The following is an 18,034-nucleotide window of genomic DNA, read 5'->3' as shown; positions in this document are numbered from 1 at the left end:
TACCACTGGATGAATAGATAGATAAAATAGACAGATAATCAAGCTATCCCAAACTATTTCTCCCAGCCAGACAACAGATATACACTATTTACTTAGGATGACAGGTAGTTCTCAGAGGTGTGCTTTGTATGTTGTCTCTGTTGTTGCTCTTTCTTATTAATAGTTGGGAAGCATAGATATGTTGAAATGAATCCTTCTTTTTAATGCTCTAGTGATTTACTTGTGTGAACATGCCAGTAGATGTATTCATCAGCAATGTACATGGAGCTTTACAGCAAAAGGTTAGGTCCCTTTCCCTGAGGAGCTTACAATCTAAATTTGAGCCGCGGGGGAAATTTTCACAGGAGGCAGAGGAAAAACTGAGCTGAGGATAAGAAGAGGAAAACATCAGTCTTGCAGCACCATAAAGACTAACAGATTTCTGCTGACATAAGCTTTTGTGGACTAGAGCTTCATCAATTCATGAAGTGTTATCCACAGTTGGCAGATAGATAGATATCAGCTGAGAGTAACACTTCATGCATCCAGTGAAGTGGGCTCTAGTCCACGAGAGAATAAGCCACAATAAATCAGTTTGTCTTTGAAGTGCGTTGTTTTTGTTGCAACAGACTAACACAATCTATTCCCTCTGGATTTTTTCTCTAGGGGAAAATATGCATGGATACAGCCCCATAGCAGCACCAAAAAATAAAGAATAAAAAATTGGGAGGGCACAGAAGGGGAGAAAGGCATTTTTGGACTGGGGGTTGAGCTGCTTTCCTTCAAGTAAACACAGGGGGGGAGCAGCAGGGCAAACTACATCCCTTCCTCTTCTCCCCCCCGCCCCACCCCTGTGTTGCCCATGATGCAGTGGTACATGCATAGGCTTAATTTCTGTATGGAGTGAGGAAGACTAAGAGGGTAAGCCAAAGGTTTCATGGAAAAGAACAAAAATCCAAAGGAAGCTTTATAAAGAAAACAAACATTTCCGTAATTGCACTGTGGGGAGAGAGGGGAAGGGGGATGCAGCATTCAGCATACCTTCCTTGAGACATATAACAGCAAACACAACACTATATCTAGCAGTATTCTAGAACTTAAAGTTTATTAGATCTAATAAGAACAGTGACAACAATCCATAATGCGTTGGGTAAGCCATCTGTGTGTTCTTTATATCTTTCAAGAGATATATGAACTTGCAATTCTGTGGGGCAGCTAATTTGATGACTGCAACTTTAAAATGATCAGTCGGTTCTCCAAAGGTTACAAGGCATGCACTTTTCTTCTAAGATTATTCTTATTTTTCTCCCCCCCCCCCCCGCCTCCACTTTCAGTCCTTCAAGCTTATACATCAGCCTTTTTCCTCTTCTGGTTTCCTGCAGTTGTTTTTTCACTGCTTCAGTTCAGCAGTTTGTCATTAGGAATATTATAAAGTTGTCTGTTCTAGGATCAGTGATTGTCCAAAGCTACGTATGTCAACAGAATGGCTTCACATTTTACATTTAAAAAACTAGGTTAAAATTTAATCTGTGCTGACTATGGAGCATCAGTAAAAATAGGTAACCAAGCCTGGACATGTAAGAAAAAAACATCAACTTAATTTTAATGCTGTTCAGAGCAAACATCAGTGTGCTAATATGATGAGCCCTGTGCAATTTGAAAGCTCTCAAGAGCTTCCACAAACAAAAACGCATTATCCCTCTCTTTTGCCTGGTGCCCACAGCCAGTATATAGCTATTAGAACAATAAAGGGGTTGAATAGAAGCTGTGAGCTAGGAGGGCCTTAGTTCGAATTTTACCTTAGTCATGAAGGGGGGCTTAGGTGAGCCACCACCCTTCAGAACTTCTCTTTGAATCTGCAGTATGGATACATACTGGCCTATACAAGGTTGCTGTAAATCTTAGTGCGATAATATATGTGAAGCACTTTGAATGCTCCAAAAATGCTACATAGAGTAGATCAGCCTTCCTCAATGCACTGCCTCCAGGTGTTTGGACTACAAATCCCATCAGCCTCAGCATGGCTCAGGATGATAGGCACTATAATCCAAAACATCTGGGGGGCACTACTTTGGGGAAGACTGGAATAGATGCTATTATATCCTTTCTTCATCGTTGCACTGCATTTGACATTGCCATCTACTTGAGTACGATACAGCAAATGGTGGGGAGAGGCATATATGTAAGAATGGCATTTTTGATTCAGTTCTTGCAGGCTTTATTCGAACTGTAGAGTTGGCGTGAGAGCCTTGCCCAGAAAGGAAATGTTGTTTGGTACCAAAACTCTGTGTGTGTGTGTGTGTGTGTGTGTGTGTGATGATACAATGGGGAGATAATTATTTCAGCAGTTGCACATACAAGTTTCTCTTCCTTGTCCTCCCTCTTTGTCAAGTGTTTAATTACTCATTTAATTAAACATATGCTATGAATATACAAGAATCATAATAAAACTTTTGTATACAGAACAGCACTAATGACAGTGGTTTTTATGGGCTGGATCTAGGCTTAATCATACTTGAAGTAGATCCATTGAAATCAGTGGGACCTGAGTCAGCCATGAGTAACCTAAATCCCACTGATTTCAGTAGGTCTATTCTAAGTATGTCTGGGTCCAACCCTGTATATTTAAAGATTAGGTTTTTGGGTTTAGATCTCACCTTCTCGTGTGCTGGTCAACTGATTGCTGGAAAACAGCTGAGCAGCATGGGAGATTGTGTGTATGAGAGAGAAAGAGACAGACAGAAATGTATGTGTGGAGGTGTGTGTGTGAGAGAGAGAGAGACAGACAGACAGACAGACAGACAGAGGTGTATATGTGGAGGGGTGTGTGTATGACTGTACTGTGTATCTGCGGTGTACTTTTGGATTTGGCTGTACCCACCACCAGCTCTGCACCCACCCATTGTTTCCTCCAGCCACTTTACCCTGGGGGAATGTAGCCCTCAGGGAAAAAGGTTCCCTACCCCTGATGTAAGGCATAAAACTACTGGGATGCCCCCCCCCTTTAATAATGATGATGAGCTATGGGGTGGCAAAGATGAAGTTTGCTAGAACCAGCAGCACTTAGCAGTCTGAGCAGTGCAAAGACAAACAGAAAACCCTGTCAAGAAAGGGTTGAATTGACAACAGAGTTATGGCCTGCTCAGCCACCAAGACTGAGACAGAAAGCCCAGCAAGCCCAGCAAGCAGGATGAAAAGGCTGCTCATCCCCTGGTGCTGGGAGTCTGATCCAACCCCTGCACCGCAGCACCTTCACACCGCGGTGCCCATCCTTCCCTTCCAACTCCTGTGTGACCCAAGGGCCAGTGCGTGCCACTCCGAGAGGGGTGAGAAAGGGACAGGGCACAGCACCCTCCCAAGCTTTTCCCTTCCCACAGAAACTCCTGAGAAGGGAACAGTTTCTCAGAGAAAGAGATCTTCACTCCTCTCCAGGTGTAGATTTGCACTTTGCAGTTACAGGGTGGAGGTGTGAGAAAGCAACGAGTGAGGAATGCTCTTTCGCTTCTTGCCCTCCTGTTCTTTGCTTTGAAGTGTGGGCTGATCTCCGACCGTCTGAAGGATTGCTTTGTACACGCAGGGACATCGGCTGACGACTTGTCACCCCATGTCTTGCTCCTGAACACATGAGCAACCTCTGTGGCAGGGATGGGGAATGTGTGACCCACCAGATGTTGTTGGACTCCAGCTTCCATCAGCCACAGCCAGCATGGCCTATGGTCAGAGGTGATGCGAACTGTAGCCCAACAACACCTGGAAGACTACGGGTTCCCCATCCCTGCCGCATGGAGAGGGATTACGTCTGAACGTGGTTGGATGACATGCAAGCTCTGTCTTCAGTGTTTTGATCTGCAGTGGCTATTTTGGGTATCCCATGCCAATAGCGTTAGCTTGCGCGACAGGATCCCCCCGAATGGGTAATACTTTTTGTGCTGTGCTAGAGATCCCTTGCACTAGTGCAACGTAATTTGGTTGAATACTGCCCGATATTTTGCGCTAGTGCAATGTAATTTGTGTATATTTGCTCTAGTGCAATGTAATTTGTGTTAGCGGCATGACATGGTTGGATACTGCCCAGTATTTTAATCTACCCAACAACAAGCATTCTCTGGGCAGCTGACACATTTTGTGATGTACCGAAATGTGATTTCTTCTTTCCTCCAACAAGCACCCTTTACTATACCTGAACATTCAGAGAGAGAATTTCAAATGACATTAGGGTTTCCTTCCCCTCATTCTTCTGTATCTCTGTGTCCTGACATTGGTTCCCTTATCAAAGTCTAATTCTGTCTCTTTTGGAAAAAAAAGGAAGGCGGCAAGCTCTGTGCTGCGGATTTGTTTCCATCTCACATCACAATTCATGCTTGCGAGGTACTGTATAGTTTGTCAGGGCTCTATAGCATTGATAATTCAGTCGATGCTGAAGTGCTCTCTAGTTCTGAAAAATAGATACTGCTAACTGGAAATATTTGCATGACCGTCAGCACAGCAACAGTCAAACAGCTCTGGAAGGTGAATAGGTCTGAAAGGACTGGGCGGCTTTCTGGTAGCACTGGTAGCTTTGGGGCGGAGCATACCATCTCCCAGTGCGGGTTCCAGGATTTGGAGGGCCCTTGGGCAAGACACCCTCAGTGGGCCCCCTCCCACAGTGAGTCTACCTTCTCACCACCATTGCCACCAGCTGCTAATGCTCCTCATCCTCTGTTCCATCATTACTGCCACTGACTTACTGGGCAGGCAGACAACCACTGAGCAGGCAGGCAGTGGCATCTGCTGATCCTGCTTCTCACCACTGCCATTGCCGGGGCCACAGGGAGAGGCAGGTGATGAAGTAGGTTGCAATAATAAAGAGAAGGAGCAAGTCCCGGGGGGGTTTTGGTCAGGGGGCCCCTGCTGGGATGTGGGCCCTTGGCAGAGGCCTGACTATGCCTACTTTTGATGCCCGCCCTGCCAGTTCCCCTACTGAAAATGTCCACCCAGGTGGCTGCTTTTCTTAATCGTGCTGCAGCAAGGGCAGAATACATTTCTTGCACTTTCCCGAGAGGTTCCTGCAGAGCTTTGCACCTTGGAGTGGCAGCGATGATGTACAACGTGCATTCCTTCACAGACGTCACTAGCACACCATCTTTCTATGTGCAAGACACGGGGTAGGTTTGTGTCCCTTTCATTATGAATCCCGTGCTAGTACCTACCGCTGTAGATCTGGCACATAGGTCTGTGCAGACATAAATGACGTCAGAATGGTCAGAATGCTTTCAGAGTTGTGTGACGGTGCCCTTTGTCCTGCCAGCCATGGCCCTTGGGAGTGCAGCGGCCCCAAGCTGCCCTGCTGCGCAGCTTGACATCTCAAGACACCTTGCAATGTCAGTGCAACCTAGTTAGTCATAACAATAAGCTGGCGCTACAGTTGTGGCACCCTATATATACACAACGCCTGTGCTAGTATCCGGAGCGTTAGAATCAGCTTACTGGAGAGAGGACAGCGTAATGCACCTTAGCAGCAAGGACAGCCCGATCCACAGATCAGTGGAACTTAGATATACGTTGAAGCGAATGGGACTAAATTAGCTTACGTCCAAACACTGGCATAATTGAGGGGTGAGTCAAGTCAACAGTGTCTGCCCTGTGACTGCTCCATACTGTATTAAATTCAGCTGTAACACATGAAAGCCTGTTACACTTACATGTCTCCATCCACATTACAGGGCTATCAAAGGAAAAGGCACTACACTGACTTCAACTCGGTGTTCTAGAGCTAACTTTGGTGGTGTCGTAAAGTGTGTGTGTTTTAAAAAGGGATCACGTATCAAAATGCAATCTTCAAATGAAAAACTGCAGGCTACCACCTAAGTTCTGGTTCCAGAAGTCAATCTTTGTGGCAAAGGTTCATAGAGCTGATATGTTGTAGGAGAAAGAAAGAGTCGGGGACTCCTGTTTAAAGCATGGGTTGGATGCAGGCTTGTGGGGTGGGGACATCTTGGCCCCATCCCCTGCACAGCACTTTGTTTTTTTTAAAGGCTTCCATTGGTGCCAATGGAGGCATTTCAAAAACCTAATCGCGGGGTTGGAGGGATGGATTGTGGGGGGAACGATCCCTCCCTTCCTCAGCTGCAGAGAATACTGAACTTAAAATCAAACCTATACACCTAGGGACAAAAGTGGTGTGTGTGTAAGGGATGAGGGAAGTGATACTGCCTATAACTACTAGGCAACAACAAACAACTCTCACGACAGACTAAAACAAACAACAGCAAGAATAAATCAAAAGCACTAAGAACTGGATTTGGGGAAAGGATAAGCATTTTAGCATAGGAATTCATTGGAAAGCAAAAGATTTTAAAAACGATTGGTTGGAATAAAGAAGGAATAGATCAGGTAGGTACTAGGAAGAAACACAAGCCCCAAACCTCCTAAATACACCCACAACTTTTTAAACGTTCCTGTTCAGAAGAGGGAAAATTAGCAAAAAGCACAGGATCGACTAGGAGCAAGTTGATATATTACTTCTGCATCCCTCCCCTAAAAGCACTGTGAAGGGAGCCCTGGAAAAATCATTCCCGGTTATTAGAAACTCAGCCTGTTGGCTACAAAAGTACAGTCCTCAACTTTCCTCCCCCATGTCTCCCCCTGGCATTTTCCTGATACGGAAAGCTTGGGAAGAAATGCTGTCATTTTGCAGACACGCTGTCTGCTTGTCCATTGCCCCCCAATTCCCAGAATCTCTCACAAAGCATTGGGAGGACCCAGATTTGCTTTGGGGTGACTTGGAGGAGCCCTGCTTTGCTTTGGGTGAATCTTGAATCTGTCCAAATCAGCCCAGTATTGCTGGGATTCCGGACCCATCTGGATCTGATGCACAGTCCTGTTAAGGATAGGTTTGACACACGTCTAAATGCATAAAATACTTCTGTCACTTTCAGCTGCCAGCATCCCCGGGGTCCTTTGGTTGCATTTGTGTAGAGCCCCCTCGGCTGCAGACCTGTGAAATCCAGAATTGCCATGATTGACCCTGGCTTGCCAAAACCAGAGAATTCTCTCTGGAGCCTTTTTGATCAGTACCACCATATACCAAAGCAGCAGCATCCTGAAACTGCTAGAGCAGGAAAGACACCTAAAAATCCCTAGTACAAAATAAAATCCCATCATTTCAGCATATGATTACAAGGCAAGCCGTGCTTCGAGCAGCCATTTGGCTATGACTCATTGCCTGTCTGTGACTTTGAGCCAGCAAAGGATGTGACCTTCTTTTGCCTCGGCCAGACTGAAATGGTGAAATCAGGGGGAAGGGACTGGGGAAAGGGACCGCAAAACGGAGCTTTCCTGGGTCAGTAGGTTAGACTCTAATGGCCGCATCCATAATTGGTTCATTCCAATGGGACCAAACAATGGACCGTTTCTCCAGTTTTACATATGCTTTTTATCCATTCTTGAGTCACAAGTCACAAACCTTTCCATTCCTGAGCTATTTCTAACCACCTGTGTCACTCACCCACTGTTACCTGCTTATTATTTTACACTGGTTCTTTCCCCTGCCCATCTGATGTAGACCTTCTTTCCTATAAATATAAGAGAACAATAAGCATGGCAGAGGCAGAGCACAAGACAGACAGGCTAGCACTGCCTATCGGCTGCACCTTCTACCAGTCATGGAACGGGGCCCTACACATGTAGAGCTCTTCCATGTGAAGAGGGGCGATCCTGATAGTCCCAATACACACACCCCTCCTCACATGAAGGAGCTCTAAGCCAGGGGTGGGCAACTTGTGGCCATCCAGATGTTTTGGCCTTCAACTCCCATCAGCCCCTAGCCAACATAGCTAATGGTGAGGGTTAGTATACACACAGGGCCCCTTCTCACAGCTGCCAAATGCACAGCCAGCAGGGGGCATGGCTGGCGGTCTGTGCAGCCCCATGATCCCCTCACATGTGCTTTTAATGAGAGAAAGGGTTCATCTGAACACTGCTAGAGACAGTCTTTCAATGTCGGTATATAGGGATGTATAGATTGTCCATCTGTGTTTCCGGATTGTCAGGCGCCTTTTGTTCCATCGTCCGCTCAGAGACAGATGCAGATTATTGGTTTTTTTGTCATGAGGAAAAATACGCAAATAATTATGTAAGACGTTTCGTGACAATTTACATAATTTACCTTTGTACGTAACATGTAGCGTATTGTCCCCCATTCCATTCAACTTTTCCTTAGAAGAAACTTGCATATTTTCCTACAAATAAATATGCGTAAATTCTAGGAAAGTAAAAACAAAATCTGAAAGTTCATGGACTCCACACGACCTGAGGGAGTTGCTCTGCAGCAGATTCCACAGGTCAGATTCTTAGAAATCCAAGCGCATTGTAGTCTGTCTCGAGTTTCTCCAGCATCCCGATATACATCTTGGCAGCTGTTAGCAGATTTTCAGTTAACTCCAAAATGTTTGCAGGATGTATACTTCTTAAATAACCCCACAGTATTATTAAATGATTCTAACAAAGAAGATAATCTACTGTATCTCGTATCACTTCTAGTACTTACTCCTTTAAAAAAACTAACAACACATCTTGATACTGATACCCCATAAGCGCTGAATAATATTTTCTGTGCCAAAACTTGGGCTAGTTCTGCTCTTGGGGCTAAAAAAAAGGGTCTTTTTTTGACAGAAACTTTAGGGTTGCATGAGGAAAATTACTCTTTGCTCTGTGGAGCAATGCAACAACCAATTGTTGGTCAATTTTCCTAGGCTCAGAGAAACCAAGAGGGAGAAAAGAACAAAGATGTTTATTGTGTAAATTAAGTACAGAGTTGTGAATCAACAGATCTGTGTTTTTCTGCCTAACTCTGCTACAAATATGCTTTGTGGTCTTTGGCTGGCACTATCAAAATAAGATAATGAAGCTTACCATCTCACTAGGGGGTCATGAAGCTTAATGAATTAATTACATCAATTTTGGTTTTTATCTTAATTAACAGAACATTTTCTTTCTTAATCTAAAGGGTTTGAAGGGGGCTGTTAACTATCTCAGCTGGAAGGTGCTACGTAACTGCAAAGCCTTACAGAGTAGAGTGGTTCAGACTATTATTCAACCTTCAGAAGGCCAAAATTAGCAACATTATACTTGAAAGAACATGCCACAGGTATTTTTATGATGAGTGAGTAGGTGAGATCTTCAGTGCCTATGAAATGGAGCATGGGATCAACCAGTATGGAGCGATGGACTATCTTCACAGCATATTGTATTTTTTTAATGTTTTTAATCATTGTAAACTGCCCAGAGAGCTTCAGCTATGGGGTGGTATAGAAATGTAATAAATAATAATAATTGGGGAGGGATGCAATTAATTTGCATTTTATACATACCTAATTTGTGTACATTATCATACATGTGGTATGCATCAGATAACAGTGGGGACATGTCACACTCCTGAGATTCACGCATCCTTTATGACAGGGGTGGAGAAACGCTTTCAGCCCAAGGGCCAAATTCAGTTTCAGAGAAGTTACTGGGGGCAGCATTCCAGTGGTGGGTGGGGCCAAAGGCAAAAGGGGTGAGGCCAAAATACAGCAATGACCAGCATATTGTAGCTTAAAGCTCTTACTGCCAGCAAGGAAGCCATAGCAGAGACATTTCAGCCTTTTAGAATGGGCGGAGAACTGCACAGAAGCAGGCAAACCACAAAACCATCACTGGTTGGGGGAAAGGAAGTGGGGCCAGGGCTATGTGAGGAACCCCAGAGGATGGGATTTGGATGCCAAGAGGGCCCAATTTGGTCCTAAGAACATAAGAAGAGCCCTGCTGGATCATACCATCAGGGTCCATCTAGTCCAGCATTCTGTTCACACAGTGGCCAACCAGCTGCCCATAGGAAACCCACAAGCAAGAGTGCAACAGCACCCTTCCACCCATGTTCCCCAGCAACTGGTGTACATAAGCATACTGCTTCTGATACTGGAGGTAGCATATAGCCATCAGGAAGAGCAGCCTTCTTCTCCAGGAATTTGTCTAACCCCTTTTTAAAGCCATCCAAAAAGGTGGCTATCATTACGAACAGTGGTAGCAAATTCTATAGTTTAACTATGCGCTGTTTAACTATGGGCCTGGGCCTGAGGCTTCCCACCCCTGCTTTACTATGTAATTTGGTGCTTCATTTACAGAAAACCTTCATTTGCTAGCCCTCTCTCACTGCCTGTGATTTGGGGTGACAATGCTACCCCCAAACGTTCACAATCATGAGATATGTCCCTTGGATCTATTTTTATGGCCTTCTGGTTCCTGATCCTTCCAGACACTCTGGGCCCTGTCAAGGTTCCACTTATGACCTGGATGCCCTGAGCAACCCCTTAAGGATCTCTTGCCTCCTTACAAGTTCCACCTTTGTTCTTTTAAACTTCCCCTTCCAGTAACGTGGAGTTTAGGCTGTAGACGTGGGGTGACTGACACTCTAGACATAGGGTTTAACCACAACAGTTTACTAGTAAGCAAACAAATTACAACTAAAGGTATTTACACAATAGAGCTGAGTGATACAAAATGCATTAAAAGAAATAAAATTTGCAAAACACAAGTTCCTCTATGCTAGCTGTACGTAGACTTTTCTAGGCTGCTTCTTCATGCTCACTCTTCAGACTCTGCTCTCGCTTCAGGTTCTGGCAATCTCTGCTCTTACTGGCTCTCTCTCTCTCTTTATATACCCTCCTCCCTCAAAAATGGAAAGTACTGCTTCAGACCTGAAGAAATGAAAAGTAGAGAAATGAAACTGACACTAATCTGGAGAAATCAAACTATTCTTCTCATGGTTACCCCCTCCAAACAGAAAACTCCAGGCCTCTAAACCTGACCCTTTTTCTCTTTACCTCTGTAGGCCTCAAACCTTCACAGGCCTGTACTCAAGATAATTTAACTCAGACTAGTTACCTCCTAACGTCTTTCAAGCACTCTGGGGTACTACTAATCACAGAAAAGCCCTGTACTTTGCCCAAGCTTTCTATGTGTGCTTCTGGGTGAAGCTGGGATTCTCTTAGGCTTTAGTGATTGTAAGTGTGGAATCGGGGGCTTATTTTACTTCTGGATCCATTATCACAATGTACAAAGGTGAATTCGTCTGAACATGTTGTTGTTAGACACACATCTTTTTTGTGTGTGTGACAACAGTAGTTGAAAGCCCAGGCCTCTCTCTCTCTCTCCTCAAAATGATTTGCAACATCTAACTGCTCAAGTCTATTTCGTGTGCTTATCCTCTGGGGACGTTAGAGTAACACAGCAACCCCAGCCACCCTGGAGCCATAAAACAGGGACGGTAGATCCCTGTTTGTATGTGTGAACAAAACACTCTTACCTGCTGTGACATTAAAGGGATTTATTTACTGTGAGGGAAAATATTCTGTTGCTCTGATTACTAATTTAGGACACAATCCTATGCATATTTAGACAGAAGAAGTCCTACAATTACCAGCATGCCTCAGCCAGTATTGGCTGGCTGGGGCATGCTGGGAATTGTAGGGCTTTTTTCTGACTAAGCATACATAGGATTGTGTCCTTAACTAATTTAATTTAACAGTCACCTCCTGTGGACACTTTATGCTGGCAGGCATTATACCAGGGGTGCAAAAGGTTTTCTGCAACCCCAGATCTTTGGCATTTGTTGCTGCCAAAAAAGGTAAAAAGGGGGGCGTAGAGAGGGAAAAACTCACTCTAGGAGCAGGCTCTATGATTTTTTCCTGCCATAGAAGCATCATTCCTAGAGTGTCCTGCACCATCGCATACACCAATGTATCGTAGTCGTGAGCAGATTTCCTACCAACACAGAAGTCAAAAGCCATCAAAGATCATTTGAAACCAAAGCTAATGCCGCAACACCAACAGAGTCCCTGGCTGCCACCACCAATCATGATACTTGTGGATGCTTTGTGCACATTAGCTATGAAAGGCACCAGTGGGCTGAAATGGTGATGTCACGTGATTCTGTCAGCATCCCTTCTCATACATAATGTATAAGCAAAAAGCCCACAGCAACTGCCCTAAAACTGGCCTCCATAGCCCTGTGGCTAGGAGGCCTTCATGTAGAACTGTGTAGGGGCTAGAGTGCTGGACTGGGAGTCGGGAGATCCGGGTTCTAGTCCCCACTCAGCTATGGAAGCTCACTGGGTGACTTTGGGCCAGTCACAGACTCTCAGCCCAACCCACCTCACAGGGTTGTTGCTGTGAGGATAAAATGGAGGAGGAGGAGGAGAATGTAAGCTGCCTTGAGTCCCTTGGAGGAAAAAAGGTGGGACATAAATGTAATAAATAAAATAAACTCTCCAGTTACTTTTTGTTCTACTGCCATGGGCCATAGTTCTGGTTTTGCAAAAAGGGGTACATGGTAGTAGGGATGGCGGAGAATTTCTCCCTGAAACTTCAGGGGGCCGAGCGCCAACGTGTTCGGCCCCCTGAACAAGTTTCGGGGAGAAATTCTCCAAACCCCCCCCCGCCCCCCGCACCCTCCCCGGGACGGGACTTACCTTTGCCGAATGTCCCTCCCGGCGGCGGGTCCAGCCGGCGGTTCGGCGGGTGTTCGTCCGGGACGGGAGCGGCAGCCGGTCTTTCGACCGGCTGCCGCCGCCGCCATTCCAAGAAAAGAAAAGAAAAAAAAACGCCCCCGTGATAGGCTACGTGACAATTAACATAGCCTATCATGGCTAGATTTGCAAAGTCAGCCGTGATAGGCTATGTTAATCGTCACGTAGCCTATCACGGGTGACTTTTTTTAAAAAAAAGCGCGTACGGATAATGGCAGCCCCCATAGGGAGCCACCATTCGCGTTCCTTATTTGGTCGCTGTAGTCTACAGAAAGATTTACATAGACTACAGCGACCAAATAAGGAACGCGAATGGCGGCTCCCTATGGGGGCCGCCATTTGCGTACGCGCTTTTTTTTTTTAAAGTCACCCGTGATAGGCTACGTGACGATTAACGTAGCCTATCACGGCTGACTTTGCAGATCTAGCCATGATAGGCTATGTTAATTGTCACGTAGCCTATCACGGGGGCGTTTAAAAAAAACACAAAAAACTTTTGAGTTTGTGGCTGAGCGAGACGAGGCGCCTCCTCCCCGGCCTGAATTTCGGCCGGGCGAGGCGGGGAGCCTCCCCCCCGGCCTGAACTTCGCGGGGGGAGCAGCGAAGCGCCTCCCCCCCACCGCGAAAAGCTTCGAGGACAGGTAAGTGAGTTTCGTCCACCCCTACATGGTAGGTGTTTGTCCAGTAATACCACCAAGTGGAATGCAGTCTTGGTGCTTACCAACAGAGGTGGGCTCCCTCCTTCCTTGGGGCATGGTGGCAGCTCACCAGGTCTGTCCAACAAGTCCCCTCCCCCCACTTCTGCAAACTGAATCCTTGTACATACAGACACGTAGCAGGAACAGGCCCTGGGGGAGCATATGATTCCGTCTAGGGCACACTGCACCTTGCTGCCACGAATGGACTCTGCCTGGTTCCATCCTCCCCTCGCCCCCTTGCGCTAGCAGTCTCTCACTGAGAAAGAGTTGCACTAGTGTGGTGGGTCATCAGTGCAGTGTTATATCGTTATGCTGTAATTAATCATTGCATGAATTCACTACACAGGTGTATCATTTTACTCTAATGGTGCAAGGGGATTTGGTAGTGATCCTTTGCCACCCAGTGGGCAGAACTCAAGGACAGAATCACCCTGCAAAAGAATTCAGTGTTAATGGGAATAAACAGCGCAAAAAGGAATACACCGAACATAATTAATTTGTAAACACTCGTTGCCAAAAAAATGTGTAACTGATTTAAAGATCTTAAAGGAATTATAAAAGGATCAGAAAGGTACACGATTAATGAGGATAATCACTGTGACATTAGGAACACATACGTTATATAAATGTAAGTCTTCTTTTCTTTTAAAAAAGCCTAGGGGAAAAATTAGGACACACTTACTGGAAATTCTTCTGATCAAGGACCACTGAAATGAAGGATGCTATGCCAGAGATTATGCGGTTGATCAGACAGGCTGATTCAGACATTACTACTACGCAGTCCCCTTTGCAATCACTATACAGTGGAATCCCCCTAGAAGGGGAATAAAGGCTCAAGCATAATGGATTTCATTGTTGTCATAATCCAGGCAACAAGATAACAGAATTACAGAGTTGCAGCTTGTCCAACCCCTTCATGGATCACTGCCTTGTTGTGGCGAAGGGGCTTGCGTAACTCAGTGAAGCCATAAGCTATGCCGTGCAGGGCCACCCAAGACGGACAGGTCATGGCAGAGAGTTCTGACAAAATGTGGTCCACTGGAGAAGGAAATGGCAACCCACTCCAGTATTCTTGCCAAGAAAACCCCATGGAACGTGTCACAAGGCTAAAAGATATGACGCCGGAAGATGAGCCCCTCAGGTCGGAAGGTGTCCAATATGCTACTGGGGAAGAGCAGAGGGTATTTCCAAGTAGCGTCAGAAAGAGTGAAGCGGCTGGGCCAAACCCGAAAGGACACTCAGCTGTGGATGTGTCTGGCGGTGAAAAGAAAATCCGATGCTGTAAAGAACAATATTGTTTAGGAACCTGGAATGTCAGATCAATGAATCAAGGTAAGCTGGAGGTGGTCAAACATGAGATGGCAAGATTGAACATCGACATCTTGGGAATCAGCGAACTAAAATGGACAGGCATGGGCGAATTTAATTCAGGTGACCATCATATCTACTACTGTGGGCAAGAATCCCTTAGAAGAAATGGAGTAGCACTCATAGTCAACAAAAGGGTGGGAAAAGCAGTACTGGGGTACAATCTTAAAAATGATAGAATGATCTCAGTACGAATCCAAGGCAAACCATTCAACATCACAGTAATTCAAGTCTATGCCCCAACCACTGAGGCCGAAGAAGCTGAGGTTGATCGGTTCTATGAAGACCTACAACACCTTCTAGAACTAACACCAAAAAAAGATGTCCTCTTCATCATAGGGGATTGGAATGCTAAAGTAGGAAGTCAAGAAATCACCGGGATAACAGGCAGGCATGGCCTTGGTGTACAAAATGAAGCAGGACAAAAGCTAATAGAGTTTTGCCAAGAGAACATGCTGATCATAGCAAACACTCTTTTCCAACAGCACAAGAGGCGACTCTACACATGGACGTCACCAGATGGTCAATATCGAAATCAGATTGATTATGTCCTTTGCAGCCAAAGATGGAGAAGCTCCATACAGTCAGTAAAAACAAGACCTGGAGCTGACTGTGGCTCAGATCATGAGCTGCTTCTTGCAAAATTTCGGCTTAAATTGAAGAACATAGGGAAAACCACTAAACCGTTCAGGTATGACCTAAATCATATCCCTGATGAATATACAGTGGAGGTGAGGAATAGATTTCAGGGATTAGACCTGATAGACAGAGTGCCTGAGGAACTATGGACGGAGGTCCGTAACATTGTTCAGGAGGCAGCAACGAAATCCATCCCAAAGAAAAAGAAATGCAAGAAAGCAAAGTGGCTGTCTGATGAGGCTTTACAAGTAGCTGAGGAAAGAAGGGAAGCGAAAAGCAAAGGAGAAAGGGGAAGATATAGCCAACTGAATGCAGAGTTCCAGAGAATAGCAAGGAGAGACAAGAAGGCCTTCTTAAATGAACAATGCAAAGAAATCGAGGAAAACAACAGAATGGGAAAGACTAGAGATCTCTTCAAGAAAATTGGAGATCTCAAGGGAACGTTTTGTGCAAAGACGGGCATGATAAAGGACAAAGAAGGCAGGGACCTAACAGAAGCAGATGAGATTAAGAAGAGGTGGCAAGAATACACAGAAGAACTATACAGGAAAGATCTGAATGTCCCTGATAGCCATGATAGTGCGGTCACTGAACTTGAGCCGGACATCCTCGAGAGTGAAGTCAAGTGGGCCTTAGGAAGCATTAGTAACAACAAAGCTAGCGGAGATGACAGTATTCCAGCCGAGCTATTTAAAATCCTAAAAGGTGATGCTGTTAAAGTGCTGCATTCAATATGCCAACAAATCTGGAACACTCAACAGTGGCCACAAGACTGGAAAAGGTCAGTTTACATTCCAATTCCAAAGAAGGGCAACGCCAAAGAGTGTTCAAACTACCGCACAATTGCGCTCATTTCACATGCCAGCAAGGTGATGCTCAAAATCCTACAAGCTAGGCTTCAGCAGTATGCGAACCGAGAACTACCGGAAGTACAAGCTGGGTTTCGAAGAGGCAGAGGAACTAGAGATCAAATCGCCAACATTCGCTGCATCATGGAGAAAGCAAGAGAATTCCAGAAAAACGTCTATTTCTGCTTCATTGACTACGCTAAAGCCTTTGATTGTGTGGATCACAACAAACTGTGGCAAATTCTGAAAGTGATGGGAGTACCAGACCACCTTACCTGTCTCCTGAGAAACCTGTACGAGGGTCAAGAAGCAACAGTAAGAACCAGACATGGAACAACCGAGTGGTTCAAAATTGGGAAAGGAGTACGACAAGGCTGCATATTGTCACCCTGCTTATTTAACTTATATGCAGAGTACATCATGAGAAATGCCGGGTTGGATGAATCAGAGGTCGGAATTAAGATTGCTGGGAGAATTATCAACAACCTCCGATATGCAGACGATACCACCCTAATGGCAGAAAGCGAAGAGGATCTCAAGAGCCTCTTGTTGAGGGTGAAAGAGGAGAGTGCAAAAGCTGGTTTGAAACTCAACATTAAAAAAACTAAGATCATGGCATCTGGCCCCATCACTTCCTGGCATATAGAAGGGGAAGAAATGGAAGCAGTGACAGATTTTACTTTCTTGGGCTCCAAGATCACCGCAGACGGTGACTGTAGCCATGAAATTAAAAGACGCTTGCTCCTTGGGAGGAAAGCTATGGCAAACCTAGACAGCATAGTAAGAAGCAGAGACATCACCTTGCCGACAAAGGTCCGTCTAATCAAAGCTATGGTTTTCCCAGTAGTAATGTATGGCTGTGAGAGCTGGACTATAAGGAAGGCTGAGCGCCGAAGAATTGATGCTTTCGAACTGTGGTGCTGGAGAAGACTCTTACGAGTCCCCTGGACTGCAAGGAGGTCAAATCAGTCCATCCTAAAGGAAATCAACCCTGAGTGCTCATTGGAAGGACAGATAATGAAGCTGAAGCTCCAATATTTTGGCCACCTAATGCGAAGAGAAAACTCCCTGGAAAAGACCCTGATGCTGGGAAAGACTGAAGGCAAAAGGAGAAGGGGACGGCAGAGGATGAGATGGCTAGATAGCATCACGGATGCAATGAATATGAACTTGAGCACGCTCCGGGAGAGAGTGCAGGACAGGAAGGCCTGGCGTGCTATGGTCCATGGGGTCACGAAGAGTCGGACACGACTGAACGACTGAACAACAACAACAAGCTTGTCCAAAATATGGTCCAAGGAGTCTCATGACATGTTGTACCCCTAGTTCTATCATATGACCATTGGAAATTCGCCATCTGACTTAACCTTGGACAAATAAGATGAGGATCGCCTTATTTACAACGCAATCTCATGAATTCCTTCATGTTCAAAGCAGAGGAATACTTTAAATGGCTATATCTGACAATTTGGCATTTTTCACCCATACTCTGGGAAGTCTTGAGCCACATCTCCAGACGAAACTTCCTTCCAAGGAAAAATTGCTGGAGAGTCGCAGCACCTGTTTGCAAATCTGCTTGTTCACTTATTGACACGGTTGAAAAGCAACATTCAGCACAGGGACTAGCAGTGCGATTCCCAAGACGCAGTCTGTGCATGCCCCCGAGAGTGCAGTAAGCAAAGAACACACCAGGCTGTTCCTGCCAAGCATCTCCTTCCAGGTTCCAAGACAAGTTGTTCTGAAACTACTTACCTACCCTGGGCTCCTATCTGCCGCAACGGTGCTTAGTCTCCAAGAAACCCTCTACATGAGCCTCCCCCAACCATGTGCCCTCCACATGTGTTGGCCTGCAATGATGGGGGATCCAGGCCAACACATCTGGAGGGCACGAGGTTGGGAAGACAGCTCTGTCCTGTATAGGTGAGACAGCCAATGAAGGTTAGGAGTTCTTTGC

The 18,034-nt window shown here is 45.5% G+C and overlaps 1 protein-coding gene across 1 annotated transcript in view; it reads left to right on the top strand.

Annotated features, from left to right (window-relative positions):
• Nucleotides 1-18,034, top strand: part of TTC9 (tetratricopeptide repeat domain 9) — a 54,382-nt gene that overhangs the window by 1,126 nt on the left and 35,222 nt on the right. The window lies entirely within an intron of this gene.

The sequence above is a fragment of the Heloderma suspectum genome, chromosome 1 (genome assembly GCF_057233095.1).
Source record: "Heloderma suspectum isolate Gila_16-S chromosome 1, 16-S_ref, whole genome shotgun sequence".
Lineage (NCBI taxonomy): Eukaryota > Metazoa > Chordata > Lepidosauria > Squamata > Helodermatidae > Heloderma > Heloderma suspectum.
This window is presented reverse-complemented; position numbering and strand designations above follow the sequence as displayed.